This window comes from Nycticebus coucang, chromosome 2 (genome assembly GCF_027406575.1).
Source record: "Nycticebus coucang isolate mNycCou1 chromosome 2, mNycCou1.pri, whole genome shotgun sequence".
Lineage (NCBI taxonomy): Eukaryota > Metazoa > Chordata > Mammalia > Primates > Lorisidae > Nycticebus > Nycticebus coucang.
Window position 1 is genome coordinate 17,675,177 of NC_069781.1, and position 26,786 is coordinate 17,701,962.

Sequence of the window (26,786 nt, forward strand, 5' to 3'; positions counted from 1 at the left end):
CGCTTTGTTCCCCATCAGAGCCATCATCAGGGAGATGATTGTTGCTGCTTCTCTTTTGAAGGCGTCTTTCTCATGAAAGAGAAAGAACTGGACTGGAGGAGGGGAGAATAAGATAGGAGGAAGAAAATAGTCGAGGAACTGACAAAATATTGAAGTGGGAGTTTGGGAGGGTGTGACACAGGAGTGGTTGGTTCACAATTGGATCTAGGTTTATTGGGCAGGGGCATTGTGACTTTCTTCTCTGTAGCCCAGTGGTCTTGGGCAATGTTTGCTGATTGAATAAGTGAATGAGTGAGGGAGTGCTGCCAGGTTCCATGGGATTCCTGGCCAGTGATTCTCCTTTCTCTATTCCCTTCCCATACTGAGCTCAGGCAGCTTTGTCTCCTGAAAAAGAGGTAGCAACTCAAAGTCATGGAAAGAGCATCAGTTTTGGAATCAGGCAATCTTTGTTCACTCATTCACTTTCCCATGAACTGTCAGTGTGTCCCTGAGAAGCAGGGGAGCTTTTCAAAGCTTTGAGTTTCTGTTTGTATAAAATGGGGAGAATAACAGAGTCAACACTAGGCAGAGTCACTGTGAAGAATTGATGAGAAAATTATGTGAGGCACTTGATACTTCTTAGAATTGAATCTTCATAGGAATTGTTAGGCACTTAGTTAGATATGAGCAGGGTGGGTGACATATTTGGTTAGGCTATTTTGAATTAGTTTGGGTCAAGCCGACCTGGGCTATTTTTGGAATGAGGCCTATTAAAAACTAGGAGTTGGGTTGTTTTTAATACCTTGCAGGTGGGTTTGAGAATAGAGTTAATTAAGCTCTTGGGAGACGCTTGGAAGTAGCTGATGCTACTCAAAGTTGTGCATAAAACCCCAAAGTGTGCTTTGCACAGAGGCTGTACTCACTAGGATGGGGCCTGGCTTGCTGTGAAAGTCATTGATAAACTTTCTTTTTCTTGCTAAAACTTCACTTGCTCTTTTCTTTTCTTTCTTTCTTTTTTTATTAAACCATAGCTGTGTACATTAGTATGATCGTGGGGAACCATACACTTGGTTCATAGATTGTTTGACACATTTTCATCACATTAGTTAACATAGCTTTTGTAGCATTTTCTTAGTTATTTTGCTAAGACCTTTACATTTTTGGTGACTATCCTGAGGCACCGTGCTGCCCTAACAAAATCACCTACAGTTTCTGGTTTAATTCTGGTTTAATAGGTCTGGGGAGAGGCCCTAGATCCTGCAGACCTAACAATATCCCGTGTGATGCTAATACTGTTGGATCTTAGCTACCTCCTAAATAAATCTCCCCGCCTTTGTGTTCTCTCTCCCTCTCCCAACATGGTGGCCTCAGCAAAAATGAAGAATAAGAAGGAGAAGACTATCTCCCTGACAGGCTTTCTGGCTGAGGATGGGGGAACTAGTAGAGGAAGCACATATGTACCCAAACCAGTCAGCTGGGCTGGTGAAACAGATGACCTGGAAGGAGCTGTTTCAACCACTTGGCACAGTAATGATGATGATGTGTATAGGGCACCGCCAATTGACTGTTCCATCCTTCCCACTGCTCCATGGGCTCCGGAAACCCAATATCGACTGGAACCGTCTTCCCAAATCACCACCCTACACTGCTTTTCTAGGGAACCTGCCCTATGATGTGACAGAAGACTTGATTAAGGAATTCTTTAGAGGATTAAATGTCAGTGCAGTGTGTTTACCCCATGAACCCAGCAATCCAGAGAGGTTGAAAGGTTTTGGTTCTGCTGAGTTTGAGGACCTGGATTCCCTTCTAAGTGCTCTGAGTCTCAATGAAGAGTCCCTAGGTAACAGGAGAATTCGATGGAAGTTGCTGATCAAGCACAGGATAAAGACCGGGATGATCGCTCTTTTGGCCAGGATAGAAATCGGGATTCCGACAAAACAGATACAGACTGTAGACCCCATCCTACCACAGACAGCTTTGATGACTACCTACTCAAGAAGAGCTGATGATAGCTTTGGAGATAAGTATCGAGATCGTTATGATTCAGATCAGTATTGGGATGGGTATCGTGATGGCTATCAGGATGGCCCACGCAGGGACACGGATCGATATGGGGGCCTGGATCGATACAGTGACCAAGGCACAAGAGACTACAATAGAGGCTATGATTCCAGGACAGGCAGTGGCAGAAGGGCATTTGGTAGTGGGTATCACAGAGACGATGACTACAGGGGAGGCAGGGACCGCTATGAAGACCGTTATGACAGACGGGATGATAGATCATGGAGCTCCAGAGATGATTACTCTCAGGATGATTATAGGCATGATGATAGAGGTCCCCCCAAAGACCCAAACTGAATTAAAGCCTTGGAGTACTTCTAAGGAAAATGATTCCTCTGCTAGCACCTCCCAGTCCAGTCGAGCGGCTTCTATCTTTGGAGGAGCAAAGCCCGTTGACACAGCTGCTAGAGAGAGAGAAGTAAAAAAGCGACTACAAAAGGAACAAGAAAAATTACAATGTCAGCTGGATGAGCCAAAACTAGAACGATGGTCTCGGAAGAGACACCCAAGCTGGAGAAGTGAAGAAGAAACTCAGGAATGGAACAGTCGAGGACAGGAAGGTGTCATCGCAGACTGGGACCTCAGCTACATCTGGCAGAAATGTGCGAAGGAGAGAGAGTGAGGAGTCTCTAGAAAATGAAACACTTAATAAGGAGGAAGACTGTCACTCTCCAACTTCTAAGCCACCCAAACCTGATCAGCCCCTAAAGGTAATGCCAGCTCCTCCACCAAAGGAGTAAGCTTGGGTGAAGCAGGTTCTAACCCTCCTGCTCCATCTCAGAGCTCAGACACAGAGCAGCAGTCTCCTACAAGTGGTGGAGGGAAACTAGCTTCAGCTCAGCCATCTGAGGAAGGACCAGCAAGGAAAGCAGATGAAAATAAAGTAGATGGGGTGAGTGTCCCAAAAGGCCAAACTGGGAACTCCAGCCGTGGTCCAGGAGATGGAGGGAACAAAGACCACTGGAAGGAGTCAGAGAAGAAAGATGGCAAAAAGGATCAAGACTCCAGATCTGCACCGGAGCCAAAGAAACTTGAGGAAAATCCAGCCTCTAAGTTCAGTTCTGCAAGCAAGTATGCTGCTCTGTCTGTTGGTGGTGAAGATGAAAACGAGGGAGAAGATTACACCGTGCAGACCTCAACATCCTGTGCTTCGGCCTAGTCTCTCTCCACCCTGGAACATTCAAGAGCAAACCAAACCTTTATCCAGACAAGACAAAATAAAACTCACCATCTCCTGGAGACCTTTCTTAACTTTTTTTAAAAAAATGAAATGAAATTCTTTTGCATGCTGCTATAGCCTTTAAAGTATTGAAATAACTGGAGAATCACCAATGTAGCCAGAGAGAAAAAGACTACAGCTTTTTAATGGAAAAGTTGTGGTGCGTTTTTCATGACACCATGCGCTTGCCTGTGTGACTAGTGCCTGGGGGACTCCATTGAGCAGAAGTGTAATGACAGTGATTCACATCTGGAATCGGGTTGGGCAGTAGGGGAGGTATAAGGAAGAGTGTGAGATTTCTACCTTTTAATGCTTCTTATCCTATTGTGGCATATATGAATTCTCAAACATTATCTGAATAAATTTTCTATCTTTGGAAAGGTAAAAATCAATCAATCAATCCCCCCATGTGTTTTCCCTTCCCTTCCCCTCTGCTGGTCCATTGGAGCCTTCCTGAATGTTGTGTTTCCGAATGATCCTACCATGAAGACCCACCCCCAGCCTTCCCTCCCCTTCCCCACCCCCCAGGGCTCGTGTCTTCTCCCCCACAGCCCTTACAGCAGACTCCTGCTTGGCTCAGTACGTATGATCATGGAGGGTTAAAGGCTTGGGGCTCAGCCTCCCAGAAGTTTCTCTGCAGCATCACTGCCTCTTCTTCCCAATGTTAAAAGACTCTCTGGCTACTCTTCCTGGAGCAGACACAGGGAGACCTGAAATGGGATGGGCTTGAAGAACCTGCCAGGCACTGAGGACACCCCTGAGGCCAAGCCTCATGAGTGGTGAGCTCCTTGCTATGTATTTCTTTTTTTACTTGTTTCCCCCTTGCTATGTATTTTAACTGGAGTAGGTACACTAGTCTGGATCTCAGTTTTCTCTCTTACTACATTTAACAAGAGAGGGTTGGATTTGATCAGCAGCTGTCAAACTATGTTTAAAGGAACTCTAGGGTCCCAAGGGAGCTCCAGTAACCCAATCCAGAGTAAAAATATAAGTTCTTAAAAAACCCGTTAAGAATCATAGCTAACAGTTCTATCATATCCCGTTTCCAGGCACGTCCTACAGGCTGCCCATGCTTTCAGATATTTGATTCTCGTAACAACATTGGTGTGTAATTATCCCCATTTTTTTGATGAAGAAAGTGAGTGTGAGTGAGGTTAAATGGCAGGCTCAAAGCCCCACCGCTGGTTCAGAGATGGTGCTCTTAGCCTTCATACCATCTCTATACAATAAAGCACACAAGTTCAAATGTGCCGTTTTCTGAACTTTAACGCATTTTGTAGAAGGCCAGGGCATTCGCTCAGCATCCATCAGGGCTTCTGTCTTCTGCAGCTCCTTTTTTCCCATAGGCTTTCTCAGCCAATGACTTCTATTCCTACTCTACTGAGAAAATACAAGTGCTCACAAAAGAAGTTTCGTGTCTCCCCCACCTACCACCGACCTGCACTCGGGTCATTTACTTTGTTTATACACACACACTCATTATAAATGAGTCTTCAGTTAGTGAAATTGCAGCTGCAAATGTCTCTTTAAAATTTGCTCCTGTGCATGTCTGTTCCTATGAAAGTTTATTAGTAACCGCATATATACTACTGCAGCGCTCAAGGGCTGAGAAAAAAAAATGTTTTCCTAAGGTCAATTAAAATTCCTGGCAAACTCAGGTGCGTCTCAGGTACCTGCTCTCTTCACGGAGTCATAGTTGGTTGTGCAGAGCGCATCGTATCATGGTGTGATAATATCGTGTTACTGTGCATTTTGGGTGCTCCTTGACTAACTTTCAGCTGTCACAGCACTGACAGCCGATGAAGTGTCAGGAGGAAAATTGAAACTTACTGTTCAGCCTCAACATACATACATATATAAAAAGGCAAATTAGACTGGAAATCTTGAGGGTGTATCCAGCAGAAATGGGCCAGGTAAGATTTAACAAATGATTTTGTTTGATATCTCCTAAAAAGTTTCATTGCCCAAATGTTTTTTGCAGACCAATTGAGTGAGAATTTTAACCCACTGAAGAACCCATTTGCTGACTGCCTCAAACAGTATGAGTAATAATAATAGCTCACATTGACTGAGAGGTTTAAATGTACCAGGTACTATTCTAAATGCTGTATGTACATTAGCTCATTTAGTCTTGACTAAAGGACCTGGTGAAGGAACTGAAGCACGGAGTGAAGGGAACTTGCTCAAAGTCACACAGCCAGCGAGGGATGGGGTCAAGGTTTTGTACCCAGGCATCTTGTCTCCAGAGTCCATGCCTTTGGTTCCTGTCCTTATCATAGTTATTTGCCATAACCACAGACCTGCTCATAACCAATTCTGTGCCTACTAGGTGCTGCTCCAAAGCAGCTGAATATAGGTAGAAAAGAAGCAAACAGTGCGCTGACTACCTGCCTTTTAATTCATGAGCACCAGTCTCCCCTGGGGTCTTACACTGCCTGGCAACCATGACCTGTTTCCCTGGTCCACTCACTCTCCCTCTCATCTAGATGATTTTTATCACACCTTCTTCCTCCTTGAACCTCCAACACCTCCTCCCTCTCCCTTGTTCTTATCTGATGGCCAAGTTCTCTATTTCCTAGAGACAATAGGAGCAATCTTCCATGGGTCCCCTGCCTCCTCCCTGTCTCTGCAGAGGCACTGCCCTACTCTCAAGATCAGCTCTTCCCCTCCACACTCATCCAAGGACGTGGCTTCAGGGATGCTCCTCTCTCCCTCCCACATCATAACACATTCCCTCTCCTGGATCCTTGGCATCGGTGTACAAACATGCCAAGATCTCTCCTGTGTTAAAACAGGCAAAAACAAACATCCCAATTCCACCTCCCTTTCCAGCTGCCATTTCATTTCTCTGTTCTCCTTTAGAACACAAATTCTGGAAAGACTGGGCAGGTCCATCTCTCTCTCTTTTTTTATTCTTTGGAATTCACTGAGGGTGCAAAGACAGGTTACACTGACTGCATTTGTTAGGTGAAGTCCCTCTTATAATTGTGTCCCACACCCAAGAGGTGTGCCATATACCAGGAACCCCAAAACTCCTCCCTCCTCCCCTCTCCCCACTACTGAATTCCCATACCCTGCAATATGTGTTAGCTCATCTACTCCCTTCATATTAGAAATAAGTACATTGGATTCTTCCTTCTCCATTCTTGTGATGCTTTACTAAGAAGAATGTGGTTCATCTTTATTACCACTCCAACCCTTCTCCTCTATTTCCCTGTTAACAATAGCTGGGTCAGGCTTCTCCTATGACTCCATAAACACTTGAACTACCAAGATCACCTATGACCTGTGACCTCTGCTTGGCTAGAGGTCTGGTCTCAGGCCACTCTTATTTATCCTGTCAGCATTTAATGCAGCTAAGTGCTTCTTTCTTAAAGCATGTTCCTCACTTGCCTACTGGATACCACACTCTCCTGATCTCCAGTCCCCACGCCACCTGCTCCTTTTCAGTCTCCTTCAGATTCATTCCCCCTCCCTAACCTCTTAATGTGGGGAATCCCCAGGCTCAGTCCTTAGACACCTGCTGAGTCCACTCCTGCTGCTTGGGTGACTCTGTGCCATCTCCCTTGTACTTTAAGCCCCATCTGCAGTAAATGACTCTCCAAATGTGTTAAGACATTTATATTCTACATTTAGTAAGTTTCACATGTACCCTTGTAAGATGCACCATAGGTGTGGTCCCACCAATTACCCTCCCTCAACCCATCCTCCCCTATTTCCTCCCTTCCCTTTCCCCATATTCTTAGGTAATAATTGGATTATACCTTTCATATGAAAGCTATAAATTAGTTTTATAGTAGGACTGAGTACATCGGATACTTTTTCTTCCATTCTTGAGATACTTTGCTAAGAAGAATATGTTTCAGCTCCATCCACGTGAACATAAAAGAGGTAAAGTCTCCATCTTCCATTAAGGCTGCACAATATTCCATGGTATACGTGTACCACAATTTATTAATCCATTCGTGGGTTGATGGTCACTTGGGCTTCTTCCATGACTTAGCAATTATGAATTAGGCTACAATAAACATTCTGGTACAAATATCTTTGTTATAGTGTGATTTTTGGTCTTCTGGATATATACTTAGTAGAGGAATTGTAGGATCGAATGGCAGGTCTATTTTTAGATCTCTAAGTGTTCTCCAAACATCTTTCCAAAAGGAACGTATTAGTTTGCATTCCCACCAGCAGTGTAGAAGTGTTCCGTTTTCTCCACATCCACTCCCACATCTCTGGTTTTGGGATTTTGTGATATGGGTTAATCTTACTGGAGTTAGATGATATCTCAAAGTAGTTTTGATTTGCATTTCTCTGATGATTAAGGATGAGGAGCATTTTTTCATATGTCTGTAGGCTGTGCGCCTGTCTTCTTTAGGGAAGTTTCTCTTCAAGTCCCTTGCCCAGCCTGAGATGGGATCACTTGTTCTTTTCTTGCTAATACGTTTGAGTTCTCTGTGGATTCTAGTTATTAAACCTTTGTGGGAGACATAACCTGCAAATATCTACCTAACCCTAACCCTAACCCTAACCATTCTGAGGGCTGTTTGCTTGCTTTACTTACTGTGTTCTTGGCTGTGCAGAAGCTTTTTAGTTTTATCAGGTCCCAGTAGTGTATTTTTGATGCTGCTTCAATTGCCCGGGGGGGGGGGTCCTCCTCATAAAATATTTGCCCAGGCCGATTTCTTCAAGAGTTTTTCCTGCATTTTCTTCTAGTATTTTTATATTTTCATGTCTTAAGTTTAAATCTTTTATCCAGTGAGAGTCTATCTTAGTTAATGGTGAAAGGTGTAGGTCCAGTTTCAGTCTTATACAGGTCACCAGCCAGTTCACCCAGCACCATTTGTTAAATAGGAAATCTTTTCCCCACTGAATGTTTTTAATTGGCTTGTCAAAGATCAAATAATGGTAAGTAGCTGGGTTCATCTTTTGGTTCTCTATTCTGTTTCATACATCTACCTCTCTGTTTTTGTGCCAGTACCGTGACTTTTGATCACTATTGATTTATAGTATAGTCTGAGGTCTGGTAGCATGATTCCTCCTGCTTTGTTTTTATTTCTGAGTAATGTCTTGGCTATTTGAGGTTTTTTTCTGATTCCATACAAAACAAAGTATTATTTTTTTGAGATCTTTAAAGTATGACAGTGGAGCTTTAATAGGGATTGAATTAAAATTGTATATTGCTTTGGGTAGTATGGACATTTTAACAATGTTGATTCTTCCCAGCCATGAGCATCGTATGTTTTTCCATTTGTTAACATCTTCAGCTATTTCTTTTCTTAGAGTTTCATAGTTCTCTTTATAGAGATCTTTCATGTCCTTTGTTAGATAAATTCCCAAATATTTCATCTTCTTTGGCACTACTGTGAATGGAATAGAGTCCTTGACTGTTTTTTCAGCTTGACTATTGTTGGTGTATATAAAGGCTACCGATTTATGAATATTGATTTTGTAACCTGAGACGCTGCTGTATTCCCTGATCACTTCTAAGAGTTTTGTAGTAGAATCCCTGGTGTTTTCCAGATATACAGTCATATTATCTGTGAAGAGTGAAAGTTTGATCTCTTCCGACCCTACATGGATACCCTTGATTGCCGTTTCTTCCCTAATTGCGATGGTTAAAACTTCCATTACAATGTTAAAGAGCAATGGAGACAATGAATGGGCAACCTTGCCTGGTTCCTGATCTGAGTGGAAATTATTTCAATTTGACTCCATTCAATATGATATTGGCTGTGGGTTTGCTGTAGATGGCCTCTATCAGTTTAAGAAATGTCCCTTCTATACCAATTTTCTTAAGTGTTCTGATCATGAAGGGATGTTGGATATTATCAGAAGCTTTTTCTGTTCCCCTTCTTTCATACTCTACATCCAAATGGTCAGAATCTCCCACAGTTCTAGTTTCAAAACACATATAGGATGCAACTACTTCTCCATGTCCACCACTGTGGGTCTGAGCCCCCAATCCTGCCTCCGAGATCATTGCAGACACCCCTCTTCTTCCTGCTTCTATCTTTGCTCCCTGCACTCTATTCTCAGCCCAACCTCACAAGTGATGCTGTGAGAATATAAGCCCCCGACACTGCCACTCTCTACTTAACAATGTCAGATGGTTTCCCTTTGTATGTACACAGAAGACAAAGCCATCATAATGGCCTAGGTGGCCCACCTCAATCTGCTCCACCCCATCCCATGCCCTCCTGCCTTCTGACCAGTATTAGTTGCTCACTCTCAGCCTTCTTCCTCTTCCCAGAGCTGGTCCAGCAGGTGTCTCTCCTCTCTCCAGGGCCATGGCACTGGCGAGATTGCTCCTGCCCCAGCCTCGGGACTGACTGGCTTCCTCCCTCCTACAGACTTGTGTGAAAACCTTCTAAATGAGGACCCCTTGACCTATTTCAAATTGAACCACCCTTGACTCTGGAGTCCTTTACCCTTGTTTCTGCTTTATTTATTCCAGATAACACTCATCATCATTCTATAGATTTCACTTATTCATCTGTCACATGCTAAAGTTTTAAGCTTCAAAGGGAGATGAGTGTCTTTGTTGTACTCCCTTACATGGCTCTGGTGCTAAGAATGGTACATAACCCCTTGTAGATGCTCAGGAGGTATTGGTTGAATAAATTGGTGAGTGAATGAACCTCCATGTTGTATATATGAGCTGGAATACGATATTTTGTACAATTCAACTACGTGTTTTTAGCTTCCTTTAAGCTTCTGAATCACTTTGACAAATAGTCAAAGATTGCAAAGCCGTCTTTACTTTTTCTTCTTTTCCTTGTTTTTTCTTTCTTTCTTTCTTTTTTTTTTAACCTGTCAGCATTTGCAGCTACTCATCTGAGTAAATAGTGTTTTCAAGATACTGTACAACCAAAACTAATGAAAATTATCTGGCTGTTTTGATAAACACAAAAAATGTGAAGTCAAGGGGTTATGGATGACAATTTCAGTTTTGTATCAACCTGAGCATCCAATTTATTTAATCAAAACAGCCTTGTTCTCATTGACTGACTTTATAATAAGTAAAAGTTATCATCTGTACACATAAAATAAATTCACGCAAACAAAACATTGCTTTAAAAATTGGCTTTATATATTGCATCTCAAGCAAGATTTTAAAAGCAGCTTAAAATGAGTATAAAAAGCATTGACTTATAACACAACCTCTAAGAGATCTCTCTGCTTTGGTGTCGTCTGAAGCTAAGCTGGTGGTTGTCTGGCTCAGCTACTGAAAATATTTGCATTTCCTCTGTTCTGTGACTCACTGGTTCACTTATATCTTGTGACACTGGCCTCATATTAGGTCTCCAGAGGATCCTGACTCCCCCCTTTTCTCTCTATCCCAGACTATACCTTTCTGCTCCAACTTTGAGAATTGTCTCTCATTTCCATAACTTAACATCATGGATGTTTATTCTTGACATGCCTAGAAAGCAATGCACCTGGAGCGTATCAAAGTTAGAAGGACTTTGTGGTTTAAATGGGGAGTTGAGGCCCAGAGAGGGAAAGCAAGTTGCTCAGTGTCACACAGATTCAGAGGGTAAGCTGGATCTGGAATTCAGGTCTCAGTGACTCCAGAGCTTTTTCCACCATATCGTCAAGCATCCCTTTTACCAGTTGGGAGTCTAACTCATGCCTGAAGCTCTTTGTTAAAGACTGACTTATTTTTCCTTTTCTTATCTTTCTCTCTCTCTCTTTTTTGAGACAGAGTCTTACTCTGTCACCCATCTAGAGTGCAGTGGCATTAGCCTAGCTCACAGCAACCTCAAACTCCTGGGCTCAAGTGATCCTCCTGCCTCAGCCTCCTGAGTAGCTGGGACTGTAGGCATCCACCATGCATGGCAAATTTTTATATTTTTGATAGAGATGGGGTCTCACTGTTGTTCAGGCTGGTCTCAAATTCCTGAGCTCAAGTGATCCTTCCCATTTGGTGGCTCAGAGTACCAGGATTATAGGTGAGAATCATTGTGCTCAGCCATTTTTCTAAGAAACACTGGAGATGTGTACACTGGATTTGGGAGCCAGTTTCCCTGGTTTTAAAAGCCCAGGTTCACTACTTACCCTCTCTGTGCCTCAATTTTCCCATCTGTAAAATGGAGAAAAAGAGGAGGATGGTGGTAAAATATCAACCCATGACTTAAGGTTGTTAATAAGTCTAAACAAGTTAATAAAACTAAAAAGGATTTTTTCGCACTGGATTGTTAAATTCTTTTTTTTTTTTTCTTTCAGAGACAGGATCTCACTTTTTCACCCAGGTAGAATGCAGTAGCAATACCATAGCTCACCGCGATTTTGAACTCTTGGGCTCAAGCAATCTTCTCACTCAGCCTATCAAGTAGCTAGAACTACAGGTGTATGCCACCACAGCCAGCTAACTAAATTTTTTTTTTTCTTTTGTAGAGACAGGATCTTTCTATGTGACCCAGGCTGGTCTGGAACTCCTGTGGTCCAGCAGTCTTCCTCCCTTAAGCACCCCAAAGTGCTGAGATTACAGGGGTGAGCCACCATGCCCAACTTACACTGTATTCTCTAAGTGTCAGCTATTATTATCACCAAAGGAATTGGCCCTTGTAAAGTAGCAAATATTCCTAGGGAAGTGGCAGGTCCTATTTGGAGACTTATCAGTTACTTTCATCTCAATATGAATGTCTAGCTAGGCTGTCTGCAGGTTTCAAATCTTACCATGGTTCCTGTGTACCTCAAGGAACAATCTCAAATGCAAAGATTTCCACAGTCTGGATTCTGCCTGCTTTCCCAGATTTATCTCTTGATTTTGAACCCCATCTTTCAAATGCATCAACTGATTTTTCCTTCTTTACACAAGAAAACCTTTCTTTTGGGCGGCGCCTGTGGCTCAGTGAGTGGGGTGCCGGCCCCATATACGGAGGGTGGTGGGTTCAGCCCCAGCCCCAGCCAAACTGCAACAAAAAAATAGCTGGGCGTTGTGGCGGGCACCTGTAGTCCCAGCTACTTGGGAGGCTGAGGCAGGAGAATCACCTAAGCCCAGGAGTTGGAGGTTGCTGTGAGCTGTGTGACGCCACGGCACTCTACCAAGGGCCATAAAGCGAGACTCTGTCTCTACAAAAAAAAGAAAACCTTTCTTTTTTTTTTTACCAGTTGATTTTTTTTAAATTTCAGACTAATAAGAGAATATAAATGATTATATTACATTGTTTGAATTTGTTAGGTAAAGTCTAAGTTGTAGTTGAGCCCCTCACCCAGGAGGTGTGCCATGCACCCTTAATTGTGCCCATTAGAATGTGTGAAAATCTTTCATATCTCCATGAATTTGCTTTTGCCATCTGTCTACCTGGGATGCTGTTCTTTTGTATCTATCGGGTTGCCTTTTACCCCTTTCTCCAAATTTAGTTCAGAAGCGCATCTCTGCCTCCCTTCCCTCTTCACATCAGAGTCCTCTGTGCCCTGAATTTATTTTACAAAATGATTGTGTTTAAGAGTTGGCATTTATTGAGTGGCTACTAGATGTGCTAGACTATGGGCCAACACTTAACATGAATTTTCATAATTGAGCCTCACAACAGTCCCTAGGGACAGACACCATTCTCATTCCCATTCAACAGAGGTGGAAATATAGGCAGAGAAAGTGCCCATCTGGAAGAGTGTCCTTCAGACACTGTCTGAGCTATCTTTGGGACCCCAGTGTCCTGCCACCCGAGTTGGCTACTGAGTAGGCACCTGATGAAAGTTGGGTGCCTAAGTTCAGATTTCATCCCATCTCTCCATGTCCTGAGCCCACCAGGGTGTGTACTGGCTCATTTGTTTTTCTACATGGTGTAAAAATCTCTCTGTGCCGTTTGAATTTTTCATCTGGTATTGATAAACTCCTTGAAATAGACCTCTCTGAACAGCCTCAGAGTTCTCACACCTCTAGGATCTCTCATTTTGTCTTGAAAATTGTGGCAGAAAATTTCTGAGATGCAAGAAATTTCTGACCCTGTGTTGCAAGGTCGGAATGGAGTTTATTATCACCAGCAGGCCCGATATGGGGAGTTGTGTGGCAGATCTGGCAAATACTATGATGCTGGCTGCAACCAGGCATGTCCAAGGGGGACACACAAGGGACTGGAGGTGATTCTCTTGCAAAAATGCTGTGGCTTGATTGGCAGCTGCCTCCACGTGTTCCCAGGAATGAGGATCAAGAGGAAATGTAATACAGTGTGTTAGAAATTGCTTTGGATGGAGGGGCCGAGCAACTGAGTTTGAGTCTTACAGTGTGACCTTGGCAAAGCCACTGTTCCTCTCTGGATGGTGGTGATTGGTCCTTTGCCCATGGTGTAAACCTGTAGTCCCCAACCCTGGGCTATTAGGGACCAGGCCACACAGCAGGAAGTGAGCAGCTGGCCAGTGAACAAAGCTTCGTTGGGATTTATAGACACTCCCCATCTTTCACATCACTGCCTGAGCTCAGCCTAGAGTCACATCAGTGGTGGCATTAGATTCTATAAAACTCGAACCCTACTGTAAATTGCACATGTGAGGCATCTAGGCGGGGTGTTCCTTATGAGAATATTATACCCTCCAACCCCATCCATGGAAAAATTGTCTTCCTAGAAACTGGTTCCTGAAGAAACCTGTGTCTTGGTAGAGGGTGTGGAAGTTGGCAGGTGTATGAGAACAGCCAAACCTCTGCCCATTCTGAGCTTGAGAACAAAGATCCAGATTTCTGTAGCTGACAGCCAAAGTCCACCTGGGACCCAGCAACATCCTGCCTGTTTGCTACTCCCTCTGAGGCCTGGCCATTCCATTTTCCCTAGGAAATGCAATTTTTTAGTGAAAATCTCCCAATACCTAGTTTCAGTTATCCTTTCCTGCATAACAAATAGCCCTTATGGGTTTATTTTCACAGATTAATAAGGGGGTACACATGATTAGGTTACATCGTTTGCTTTTGTAAGGTCCAAGTTGTACTTGTGTGCTTTATCCAGGAAGTGTGCAATATATCTGTGCAATGTAGTCATTGGGTGTGAACGTACCCAGCCCCTTCCCCACTACTTGAATTTAATTGCGTTTTCTCTCATGTGAGCATGTAGTTGTGAATCTATGAGTTCCAATTTAATATTGAGTACCTGTGATGCTTATCTTTCCATTCTTGTGATACTTTGCTTAGGAGAATGTTCTGGCCTGACTGTGACTGTAATGCCCCATCTTTCCCACTCATTCTTCTCACATCCTTCAGCAAGCTGGGCCATGGCAGTGGCTGGGTCCAGGCTAGAGAAGTGGAAAAATACAAGTGTTTTTCCAGCCTCTGCTTGCTGCACATTGCTACTCTCCCATTGGTGGAAAACAAGTCACAGGCTGAGTCTAGAGTCCCAAGTGTGAGCAAACTGCAAAGGCTGAGGACACAGAGAGGCCATTGTCTGGGGCCATTAATGCAACTACACCATTACCCCTGGAGTTCGTCTAGTGAATTTCTGAAGAACATAAGCAAAATTAATTAATGAAACAAACATTTCAGGTCCCAGACCTTTTCTATTATTTCACATACTGGGAATTTGGAGGTGAACAAAAGAGAATGTGAATTGTTTCATACTCATGTCAAGGTCATGACCTAAAGGGGATCTCAAAGGGCTTCCTTTACAAACCCCTCACTTTCAGATGCACAGACTGAAGCCCAGAGTGGAGCAGTGGATACGTGGGTTCTTATAACAGAATGTCAGACTTCAGCAATGTTGCCCAATGTGTGTAGAAGCATGAATCTCCGAAGTTGTGGAGGGAAGGTGCCGGAGAGGAAATCTATATTCGAAAAATCATTAATTTCACTTAAAAATCGCATCTCTGATATTGACTATGTTTGCTGCTTGGAATTTAGTTTATGATTCCACTTTGTGGTTTGGACACTCGGGCTGCAAGGAGGGAATCCAGGGATAGATGGGAGAGCTGATCCATCAGTCATTGTTTTGTGCAGCCACATCTGAGGTTTGCCCAGAACAAGGTGGTTTTACTAGGAGGAAACTAGCATTTGTGGAGCCCTACAATGGCCCAGTGGGCATTCTGATCCCTAGTTTATAGGAAAGGAAACAGGCCTTAAGGTCACGACTTGCCCCGAGCCAGAGAGGTGCAAATGGTGGACCCCAGCTTGGGCTGGACTCTCTAGTTTCGCTGGCCATCCTGCCACTTCAAGGACCTGTTTCTGGCCACTAGCTTGTAGGTAATGTCTTCTAACCGCACTCTCTGTCTCCTCTTCCCTCCCTGGCAAGGACTTTATTTTCCGAAGGCACAAACTGTTCCCGACATAAAATCATCCCCGAGAAGACATACTTTCCTGGGTGACTTATAGTTCTTTGTGTTTTTAGTGCTTTAAGATTTTTATGTTTCCAATAACCCAAAGAAAGATGATGGATATATAATAACACTGAGCAATAACAGACTGTATTTACAAACACATATATATGCTCAAATGTACATATTTTTATACCTCTCACCCATCTTTCCAGGGCAGCTGCATTTTTTGAATTACACGGTGTAAGCAATGAGCCCATCATCCTGCTCACACATCCATAAATTACCCAGAGGGAGTGGGGCATCCTGGAAGCATGTCTGTTTTAAATCACCTGCAAATATATTTCCCACCTCCTTTTCCCTGGATGGTTCCCTTGGGAAAGCGGTGGTGGGCATTTTAACAGGGGTGGGAAAGGGGTTACACTGGGGGGAAAGAGAGTTTTAGTTCTCTTTCTGGCTCTATCACTGGCTGGCTGTGTGATGCTGGAAATTTACTTCTCAGAGCCTCAGTCCTCCCACCTTTTGAATGGGAAACTGAAACAAGAGAAGAGAAGCTCTTGGCTGGGTTATTCAAGCAAGCAATGATAGTGGGGAGACCAGACCAGGACCAGTTAGGTGTCCTGTGTGTCCCCATCTGTGCTTTTGCAGGTTGATGATATAAATGACTCTTCCTCTATCACAATAGTGTGTGCAGACACCTTTCCCCAAGTATAGCCTTTAGGGAAAAAAAAATCACAAAATTGTGGTCTGGAAGGGTGACATTGCCTCATTCATCATTATCTGTGCTGTATGCAATAGTTGTGAGGTTTATCTTGAGTTTCCTAATATGCTGTAGCAGGGGTCCTCAAACTTTTTAAACAGGGGGCCAGTTCACTGTCCCTCAGACCATTGGAGGGCCGGACTATAGTTTAAAAAAAAACACAAACTATGAACAATTTCCTATCCACACTGCACATATCTTATTTTGAAGTGAAAAAACAAAACAGGAACAAATACAATCGCACCACCTCATGTGGGCCACGGGCCGCAGTTTGAGGACCTCTGTGAGGAAATAAAGCTTGAGGGGGTAATGTTTAAAGGCTGCTGAGGAGCAAGATCAGGACAAGGCCACTTGCAGAAGTGAACAGGGCAATGCTGGAGACTCCAGGTTGCAGAACCCAGGGAAGGTGGGGAAGGCGTGCCTTTGGGTGGAGTGCAGATAACCACGAGATGGATTGTGGATTCCAGAACTGGCTGCTGTGGTCACAGCTGAATGCAGCTAGAGCATCCAGGTTTTTCACGCTCATCTTTAATTTACCCTCCTGGAGTTTTTCAGGTCACCATGCATTATTCATGAGCCCCTCATGAGCATAGCATCAGAGGCTCTGGATAAAGAGATGACAGAACCAATAGAAAACAAAATCTGATCCCTAACGAATTTAGAGGCACAAACAGGTGACCTGAAAAAAATAAAAAAGGAGTTGCTGCTGGACCCAGGGTTTGGGGGGCCCTTCTCCTGCTTTTTTGCTGGGCTGCATCTGCAACTGAACCTTCATTTGGGAAGGGGGTGTCCTCCCTTGGAAAAGAGTTGCTGAATAATTGAATCTTCACCCCTTCACCCCCTCTGTAGAGGGAGTGCCTGGCTCCTTTGGTTGTCATGGGAGAGAAAAACGTGCCAATTGGTATGTTTGCATGAAGGGGACCTAGGGGGACGAAGGCTGAAGGAAAAGTGGAATGAGATCAAATGAAGCTACTTTGTTTATTGAATAAGTTGCCAAACATTGGTCAGTCCATTATCTCAGTTCTTCCAGTGCCTGCCTGAGCCCCCATGGTCTACTGGCATCAGGTTCAGCATGTCACAGTTACTGCCCACAGTGACCTTGGGAGGGAAGCGTAATTATTAATCCCATTTCACAGAAGAAGAAACAGAGGCATAGGGAGGGCAGGTAATTTTCTTGAGCCAGTTTACAGAGAGGAAGTTTATTTTGGAAAGTGATTTCTAAGGAACAAGAGATGGGTTGAGGGCTGGAAATAGTGAAACAATAAGGAAGGAGAGACCCATCCACAGGTGTGTTACTGACCTAGTTAGCATCGTGGTCAACTAGGGCTCAATTCTATTGGAGATCTGAGAAGGTCTCAAAATTGTCTACTGGAAAAGCGGAAGGGGGGATATTCATGTTCTTGTTTCTGCCTCTTGTTGCTCAATTGTTGCCTCAAGGGTTGTTGATTTCTTCACACTTCCAGGTTTGTGCATTATGATGGTTAATCTTATGTGTCAATTTGACTGAGTCACAGTGTCCCAGATAGGTGGCTCAACATTATTTCTGGGTGTGTCTGTAAGGGTGTTTCTAATAGATCAACATTGGAATTGGTGCTTGGAGGAAAGCCAGATGCCCTCCCCAACATGAGTGGCCATCATCTCATCCATTGAAGGTCTAAATAGAAGTAAAGCTTGTAGTACAGGAAAACTTTCTCCTTCTACCTGACTGAGATAGGACCTTAATCTTCTTCTGCCCTTGGGCTAGAACTTACCATCAATTCTCCTGGTTCTCAGGCCTTTGGTTTTGGACTGAAATTCACAATTGGCTTTCTTGGGTCTTCAGATTGTGGGATATCTCAGCCTCCAAAATCATGTGAGCCAATTTCTGACAATAAATCTCTTTGTATTTACAAGTATCCTATTGGTTCTGTTTCTCTGGAGACCTCTGATCAACATGCCTATACCAGAATGGCTGAATCAGCTTCCAAAGTACTCCATCAGGCAGAGAAATAGTTCAGGGCAGAAAGCAAGAGATAATGTAGCTGTTATGAGGTTCCAGGCGACATCTGGTTGCATCTGGCAGCCATAGCAATAGCTGAGATAAAAAAGTCTGCCAAGAAGAAATAAGACAGTTCATAAAAGGATGTCTGACACAGTCTACCTCTTGCATTTGCTGTGCTTAACATTAAGTCCGGTCTGCCACGGTCTTCAAGGTACTCAGTGTAGATGGATTAGTAGATCAAATTACATTCCTACCACTGCAAAAGGTCCTAAGGCCATAATTGATCTTCATCAACTCTCAGCTCCAATCGCTTGAGATTTTCTTTGGCATTGGCAAAGACTTCAGCAGAACTAGGTTGCTTGCCCAGTGAGGAAACACAAACTTTATTCCTGAAAAGTCAGAACTCTTTCTTGCTTTACTGTTGTCAGCTGTGGTTGCTACAATTACCAGGCAGTAACCACGTATTATGATGGCACCAGGAAAGGCTGCCCCAAGGTGTTCCTTGGGTTCCAGACACGCCTTTCTGCCATCAGTACATAGCAGAAACGTCAGGGTCACCTATCCTTGCCAATCTTGGTGGGTTTTACTTTCTCTCTTCAGAGTTAGTTTCCCTCCTCCATCCAATGGGAACCAGGATACGGGACTAGGAAACAGATACCATGAGTGTGTCAGGGAGTCAGGGAGACCAATCCTACATTTACTCTGGCTTCCTAGACCTGTGTTTTCTGACTATTGGTGACCCAGCTCTGTAAACTCATCCCGAATGACAGTGTTTCAGACTTGCAGGTCATTGTCTCAGAGTTGGTTTCTTAACCGAGCCTTTACTAGGTCATTTAAGTGTTTGAGTATCTTGGACCATGTACCCATTGTTACAGCTCTTTCATGAGTCTCTTAGCTCCAGGTGATATGGTGTAGTATATTATATTGTGTGTTTTAACTAGTTCTATATTCTTTAAGTCCATGATTGGTGGTGCTGGCCACAGGCAATGCAGACAGGGAGAGAAACCCATAGCTGGTATGGCCATCAATTCCCATATGGATAATTGCTGCTCTGTTTTCAATAAGAGAAGCCTGATGCAGTTCATTTGCCACCAAAGGTTATGTGGTGTTCTCATGGTGCCATTTTGAGGGTTTATTTTCAATGTGGGCTGCTGTTGGTTTTGACATCCATCAGTGGCAGAGGCTAGATCAGCCCTAGTTAGAAGAAGTCCATGCTTCCAAGCCTATGTGTGACCTCCATCCCTGCTGTCATGGCTGCTCTGTTCATAGCCCCTTGCATACCACTCAGGTGACAAAGGAAGGAAGCTGGCTGACATTCACTGGACTTCTACTGTTTACTTGTTGAATGTTGCTCCTGCTTGAGTGATATTTCGTGTGAATTAATGTGAGATACAAATATCTGCATATATTGTATTCATATTCATAGCTCAATTCACATGTTTCTTCCCCAAATTTCCCTGTCTCTAAACTCTGAGTATGCTCTTTATTTTTTATTGTTTGGGATTCATTGAGGGTACAAATAATTAGGTGACACTGATTGCATTTGTTAGATAGAGTCGCTCTTTTTTTTTTTTTTTTTTTTTGCTTTTTGGCCAGGGCTAGGTTTGAACCTGCCACCTCCGGCATATGGGACCGGCACCCTACTCCTTGAGCCACAGGTGCCGCCCGATACAGTCGCTCTTATACTTGTGTCCTTCCCCTTAGAGGTATGCCTTACACTGTGTCCCCGATCCCCCTCTCTTCTCCCCTCTCCCTGCTACCTCATTCTCCTACCCCATCCCTCGTATTTGCTCATCTGCTGCGTTCATATTGAGTACATTGAATTCTTGCTTCATTATTATGATGCTTTACTAAGAAGAATGTGTTACATCTCCATCCAGGTTAATACATAAGATGTAAAGATGTAAACGATATATTTTGTGATATACATTTATCACAGCTTGTTAATCCATTCTGGGGTTGGTGAGCATTTAGGGTTGTTTCCACATTTTGGCAATTGTAAATTGAGCTGCGATAAACTGTCTAGTGCAAATGTCCTTAACGATAAAATGATGTTTTTTCTTCTGGGTAGATGCATAGTCATGGGATTGCAGGATCAAATAGGAGGTCTAATTTGAGTTCTTTGAGAATTCTCCATACTTTCCTCCAAAAAGGTTGTATTATCTTGCAGTCCCATCAGCAATGTAAAAGTGTTCCTTTCTCTCCATGTCCACTCCAGCATCTTCAGTTTTGAGACTTTGTGATGTGGGCTACTCTCACTGGGTTAGGTGATATCTGAGGGTAGTTTTGATTTGCTTTTCTCTGATGATTAGAGATGATGAGCATTTTTTCATATGTTTATTAACCATTCATCTGTCTTCTTTAGAGAAGGTTCTGTTCATGTTTTTTGCCCAGTGTATGGGATTTTTAGGTCTTTTTTTGTTGATTAATTTGAGTTCTCTGTAGATCCTAGTTATGAAGCTTTTGTCTGATTCATAATATGCAAGCATCTTTTCCAATTATCAAGGTTGTTTATTTGCTTTGGTTATTTCCTTAGCTGTACTAAAGCTTTTTAGTTTAATTGAGTCCCATTTGTTTATTTTTGTCATTGTTGCATTTGACACAGAAGTCTTCTTCATAAAGTCTTTCCCTATGCTGATATCTTCAAGTGAGTTCCCTACACTTCTATTTTTGTTTTTGTTTTTTGAGACAGAGTCTTACTATGTCACCCTTGTAGAGTGCTGTGGCATCACAGCTCACAGCAACCTCAAACTCTTGGGCTTAAGTGATTCTCTTGCCTCAGCTTCCCAAGTATTTGGAACTACAGACATCTGCCACAATGCCTGTCTAGTTTTTGTTGCAGTTGTCATTGTTGTTTAGCAGGCCTGGGCCTGGTTTGAACCCACCAGCCTGAGTATATGTGGCTGGCACCATAACCACTGTGCTACAGACACCGAGCCCTTCCCTACACTTTCTTTCTAGGATTTTTATTATTTCATGCCTTAGATTTAAATATTTTATCCATCTTGAATCAATTTTTGTAAGTGGTGAGAGGTGCAGGTACAGTTTCAGTCTTTTACATGTGGTTATCCAGTTCTCCACATACCATTTATTGAATAGGGATTCTTTTCCCCAGTCTATATCCTTGTTTGGTTTGTCAAAGGTGAGGTGGATATTAGATGTTAGTTTCGTCGCATGTTTTTTTATTCAGTTCCAAATGTCAATGTCTCTATTTTTGTGCCCAAACCATGCTGCTTTGATCACAATGGCCCAGCAGTATACCCTAAAGTCTGGTAGGGGGATACTTCCAGCTTTGTTTTTATATCTAAGAATGTTTTTCTTTCTGGTTCCATAAACAATGAAGAATTATTTTTTCCAAATCTTGCAGGTATGATGGATATTTTTTAATTTTTTTCTTTTATTAAATCATAGCTGTGTACATTAATGCGATCATGGGGCACCATACACTGGTTTTATAGACCATTTGACACGTTTTCATCACACTGGTTAACATAGCCTTCCTGGCATTTTCTTAGTTATTGTGTTAAGACATTTGCATTCTACATTTACTAAGTTTCACTTGTAAGATGCACCGCAGGTGTAATCCCACCAATCACCCTTCCTCCACCCCCTTCCCCTCCCTCCCCTTCCTTTCCCACTTCCCCCTATTCTTAGGTTATAACTGGGTTATAGCTTTCATGTGAAAGCCATAAATTAGTTTCATAGTAGGGCTGAGTACATTGGATACTTTCTCTTCCATTCTTGAGATACTTTACTAAGAAGAATATGTTCCAGCTCCATCCATGTAAACATGAAAGAGGTAAAGTCTCCATCTTTCTTTAAGGCTGCATAATATTCCATGGTGTACATATACCACAATTTATTAATCCATTCGTGGATCGGTGGGCACTTGGGCTTTTTCCATGACTTAGCAATTATGAATTGGGCTGCAATAAACATTCTGGTACAAATACCTTTGTTATGATGTTATTTTTGGTCTTCTGGGTATATGCCTAGTAGAGGAATTATAGGATTGAATGGCAGATCTATTTTTAGATCTCTAAGTGTTCTCCAAACATCTTTCCAAAAGGAATGTATTAATTTGCATTCCCACCAGCAGTGTAGAAGTGTTCCCTTTTCTCCACATCCACGCCAACAGTATGATGGATATTTTGAAGGGGATTGCATTGAATCTGTAGATTGCTTTGGGAAGTATAGACATTTTGACAATGTTGATTCTTCCCAGCCATGAGCATGGTATGTTTTTCCATTTGTTAGTATCTTCTGCTATTTCTTTTCTTAGCGTTTGTAATTTTCTTTGTAGAGGTCCTTCATTTCTTTTGTTAGGTATATTCTTAGGTATTTCATTTTTTTTTGAGGTTACTGTGAAGGGAATTATGTCCTTGATTAGCTTCTCATATTTGCTGTTATTGGCATATATAAAGGCTACTGATTTGTGGACATTGATTTTATATCCTGAGACATTACTGTATCTTTTAATCACTTCGAGGAGTCTTGTGGTTGAGTCTTTGGAGTTTTCTAAACATAACATCATATTGTTGGCAAACAGTGAGAGTTTGACCTCCTCTGCCCCCATTTGAATGCCCTTTATTTCCATTTCTTACCTGATTGTATTGTCTAGAACTTCCAGAACTATGTTCAATAGTAGTGGTGACAGAGGACGACCTTGTCTGGTTCTAATGCTAAGTGGAAAAGCTTTTGGTTTTACTCCATTCAGTATGATAGTAGCTGTGGATTTATCATAGATGGCTTCAATAAGTTTAAGAAATGTGCCACCTGTGCCTATATTCTTAAGTGTTCTAAATAGAAAAGGATGCTGAATTTTATTGAATGCTTCCACTGCCTCTTTACATTCCTATCTCTTTCATTTCCGTAAGCTCTTCTGTATCCTTCTATATTGTACATATCTCTCATCTGACTTCATTGTCTTTATCATCCATATCGTGAATCCCCTTTCTTTCAAATTCATTAATTCTTTATAGATGTAATCTTCTGCAGTAGCTTACTGGTCCCTTGGGGGAGTTGCTCTGTTTTGTTTTTTCATGTTACCCAAATTTTTTTGTTGGTTCTTTCTCATGTGTTCTTTCTACTTGTTTATCCCCTTGACATCGTTTTTCCTTCTAGCTTCCTCCTTTGTTTCAAATTATCTTGTCTCAGAGCTTAGGTCAAAAGGAAGAGAAGGATAAAGTGCAAGCAGGGAGAAACAGGAGGAAAAGAAACAAAAGAAGGGAAGAGAGAAAGAAAAGAAAAATAAAAAAAGAGGGAAGGGGATGAAAGAAAAGAATTGAAGAATAGGAGAGAATGAGGACAGAAAAAGAGAATGAGAGTGACAGAAGAAATGGTATTCATTGGCACAGTGTTAAGACCACTCCCATAATTAAAGAATTTTGAGGGGCTAGGCTGGGAGGGTTTTTTGAAATCAGGAGTTCCTTACCAGCTGAGTGTATCCAAACTCTTCCTCATGGACTCTTCCTCAAGCACTCCTCATATAGGAGTCCTTGCTCTTGATGAAAGTAAAAATGGAAGTTAAGAATAGAATCAACCAAGTTAGCAAAAATGAAACACAACAAAACAAAACAAAGCTCAAATAGCCAAAAACTGCAGCAACCCCAGCAATATAGAAAACAAACAAATGAGTAAAGAAAGTAAAAAAAAAAAAAAAATACTAACAAAATATTTATATGTAGCAGAAGGGACCAACTTCAATAGGAATATATATTGCAATATTTTTTTCAGACACCAGGTGCCACTGTGGGATATTTTAGGACATGGAGAACATAGCCGACAATCTCTATTGTCCTTATTCCTAACTTAGTTGCCTTTGGTGATTGCCTGATTGTTTCCTCAGCATTCAGGCCCCTCCAGGTTGGGAACTTAAAGCTTTCCAGAATCCTTCAGGGGCAGGTCTCACAGTGCCCGCTGACAACAGTTCCCATGGGGTGCAGGAGTCCCTCAGCCTGTCCCAAGAGTGGAGTTCTTATCCTGGCAGGCAGAATTAAGACAGCTGTACTTTAGGCTCCTGCTAAGACCTTCTCAGGACCTTCCCCAAAAGGCAGCCCCCTGGCCACCAAGACCTTCTCAGTATAGCTGCCTCTCCAGCCACCAAACCAATGGCAAATCCATAATAAGTGGTATTCAAATCTGCTGGCTGTATACTATTCGAGTCTGCCCACTCTTCCAAGCTTTCCACTCAATGTGCAGCTTCCCCCCACAAACCAAAAACTCCAGAAAGTTTCCTCCCATCCTGGATGTCTGTGAGGGAGCTAATTGATTGGGGGTGGGGTGGGGAATAACAATTACTCACCTAATGAGTCAGATTTCCACCACTGTGGATCACACACTGTATCCAGCTCACCATCTCCTCCTTGTGCTCCCTGAGCTATGACTCTGGCATAGTCCCCATGCCAGGTATGGCTGGGTTCTCTTTTTTCCCCAGTCATATAAAAGAGCTCAGCTGAATGATCCTTTTGGTCTGACATCTTGCTCTGCCCTTTCTGATTATGCTCCTTCCAGGCCTTAGTCAACCAGCCAAACCATTTGTCATTGCCTAGGAATCTATATTCATACCTCAGCAATTTTCTCCCTCCATGCAAAGTGAAGCATAAAATGTGCTTCTTAAAATTCCATGTGCTTTGAAGAATCCCCTCTTCTCTGTCTTTTATGGTCACCCTGAGTAAGGCTGTAGTGCAACAGCCACTCATTGCCAGTTACAGTAGAACCTCTATAAGTAGACCACTCAAGGCACTATGACAAACTGCTCAACATATGGAGGTGGTCAATGGAAGGAACTTGGCCTACTGTACTAGGTGCATGTCTGGTCTGTGAAAATTAGGTCAATTTAAGGATGTGTTCAATGTAGAGAGGCAGTCAACTATATTTTGAAGAGCACGAAAAATCTGGGAACCAGGCCCCCATTTACTTGGTCACAAGGAAGTTCCCTTGAGGCCATGGGTCAAGGGAGGTCAAGGAAGAGATGGTGCAGGAGATGTGAGGTGTCAGGCTGCACCTACATACAGGTAGTTTCCACAGCAAGGACTAACATGAAAAAGTGGGTTGCAGGATGTTAGATGGGGCATTTGAAATGTCCAAGATGATGTTATAATTTCCATATATTCTTGGAAAGATCAAGGATAGGAGACCTGCTAATTATGAGTAGAAAGAAAAAAGTATTCTAGCTTTTATTGAGAGCCTACTATATAATGGAAGTTTTACACGTGGGATAATATTTAATACAACCAACATTTCTATAAGGTTGGTGGTAATTTATTTTTTTTTCATTTTATAGATTGGAGCACTGAAATTCAGGGAGAGAAAGTCACCAGCTCAAGGGCACCCTGTGAGTTAGTGTTGGAAATGGATTTTAAGCCAATATCAGTTTTTTTCCAAAGACTCTGCTCTACTGGTGGAACTAGGTCTGCCATACAGAATGTAGAACATTTTCCTTCTTTAATCATTACCTTTCTGACTATAAGTTCTCCTTTGGTTGGAGAGGACTGAGGTACAGGCATTTCTATGCTCTTGGGTTCTTGGGCTCAACACCTATAACAAGCAAATTCATGAAGTAGTCATCTTTACTTTGTCTCTTTCCCCTAAAGCTCTCATTGCACCAATGGTGTCTTTGATCCTTGACAAAGAGTTGTCTTCCAAGAATATCACCCCAGTTCACTAGCTTCTGAATATTTCAGCAAAAATCAAGAATCTAGTTCCCCAAGGGAAGACTTCAGAGGAGTACATAATCAAGTTTTTGTTATAGAAATTGCAATAGCTAACATTTATTGGGCATCCACAATGTGCCAGGTGCTGTTCTAAGCCCTTTATCTGTATCAACTCATTTAATCTTTGCTGTCATCCTGTGAGATAGGTACAATTTTCATGCCTAAATTTTACTTGGGTGGGGTGGGGGGGACAGATACAAAGATATTAAATATTTTGCCTGAAGTTGTGTACCCAGGACACAAGAATTCCAAAACCAGAACCTGTACTATAAGTATTATGCATGCTGCCTTACCCGGGCTGTAGTTTGGAGAAGGATGGTTGAGTGCTGGGCTGGAGGCAAGAAGACCAGTCAGTGATGATGGCAAAAGTCAGATGGACTGGACAGAGATGTTGGAACCTAGAATGAGGAGAATTTAGAATACTTGATACTTATGTAGGCAACAGACTCCACAGGACTGCATATTGCAGCTGACTTTGTGGGTGTCCTGCCTACCTCCCTGAAGCCCCACCATGCCCCAGCTTACCTCCGTCTGCAGTGTCTGTATCTTTTTATCCACAGGCCCTCTCTGGAGCTGGGGAATTGCCCATGGGTAAGACAAGATGTAAGTGCCAGAGAATTAACACCTCCCAAGGGTGCCCTCAACCAACAAATGATGTTGTGATTCTGAGACTTGTTTCTACACCATTTCCTCAAGTTTTCACTGTGGAATTAAGCTTCAATAGCCCACTGCACAGATGGCTTGACAAATGTATCATTGGTTCGCTTCCTCACTCTCTTACCCAGGGTTTCCCACACCTCCCAAATAAACAATTTGTTTTTAAATCCTTGTCTC

At 42.7% G+C, this 26,786-nt stretch overlaps 1 pseudogene across 1 annotated transcript; it reads left to right on the plus strand.

Annotated features, from left to right (window-relative positions):
• Nucleotides 1-1,337: 1,337 nt before the first annotated feature.
• On the plus strand, nt 1,338-3,638 carry LOC128561808 (eukaryotic translation initiation factor 4B-like; annotated as a pseudogene). The gene has a single exon (XR_008373348.1). The product of XR_008373348.1 is annotated as a eukaryotic translation initiation factor 4B-like (transcript).
• The last annotated feature ends 23,148 nt before the right edge of the window (nt 3,639-26,786 follow it).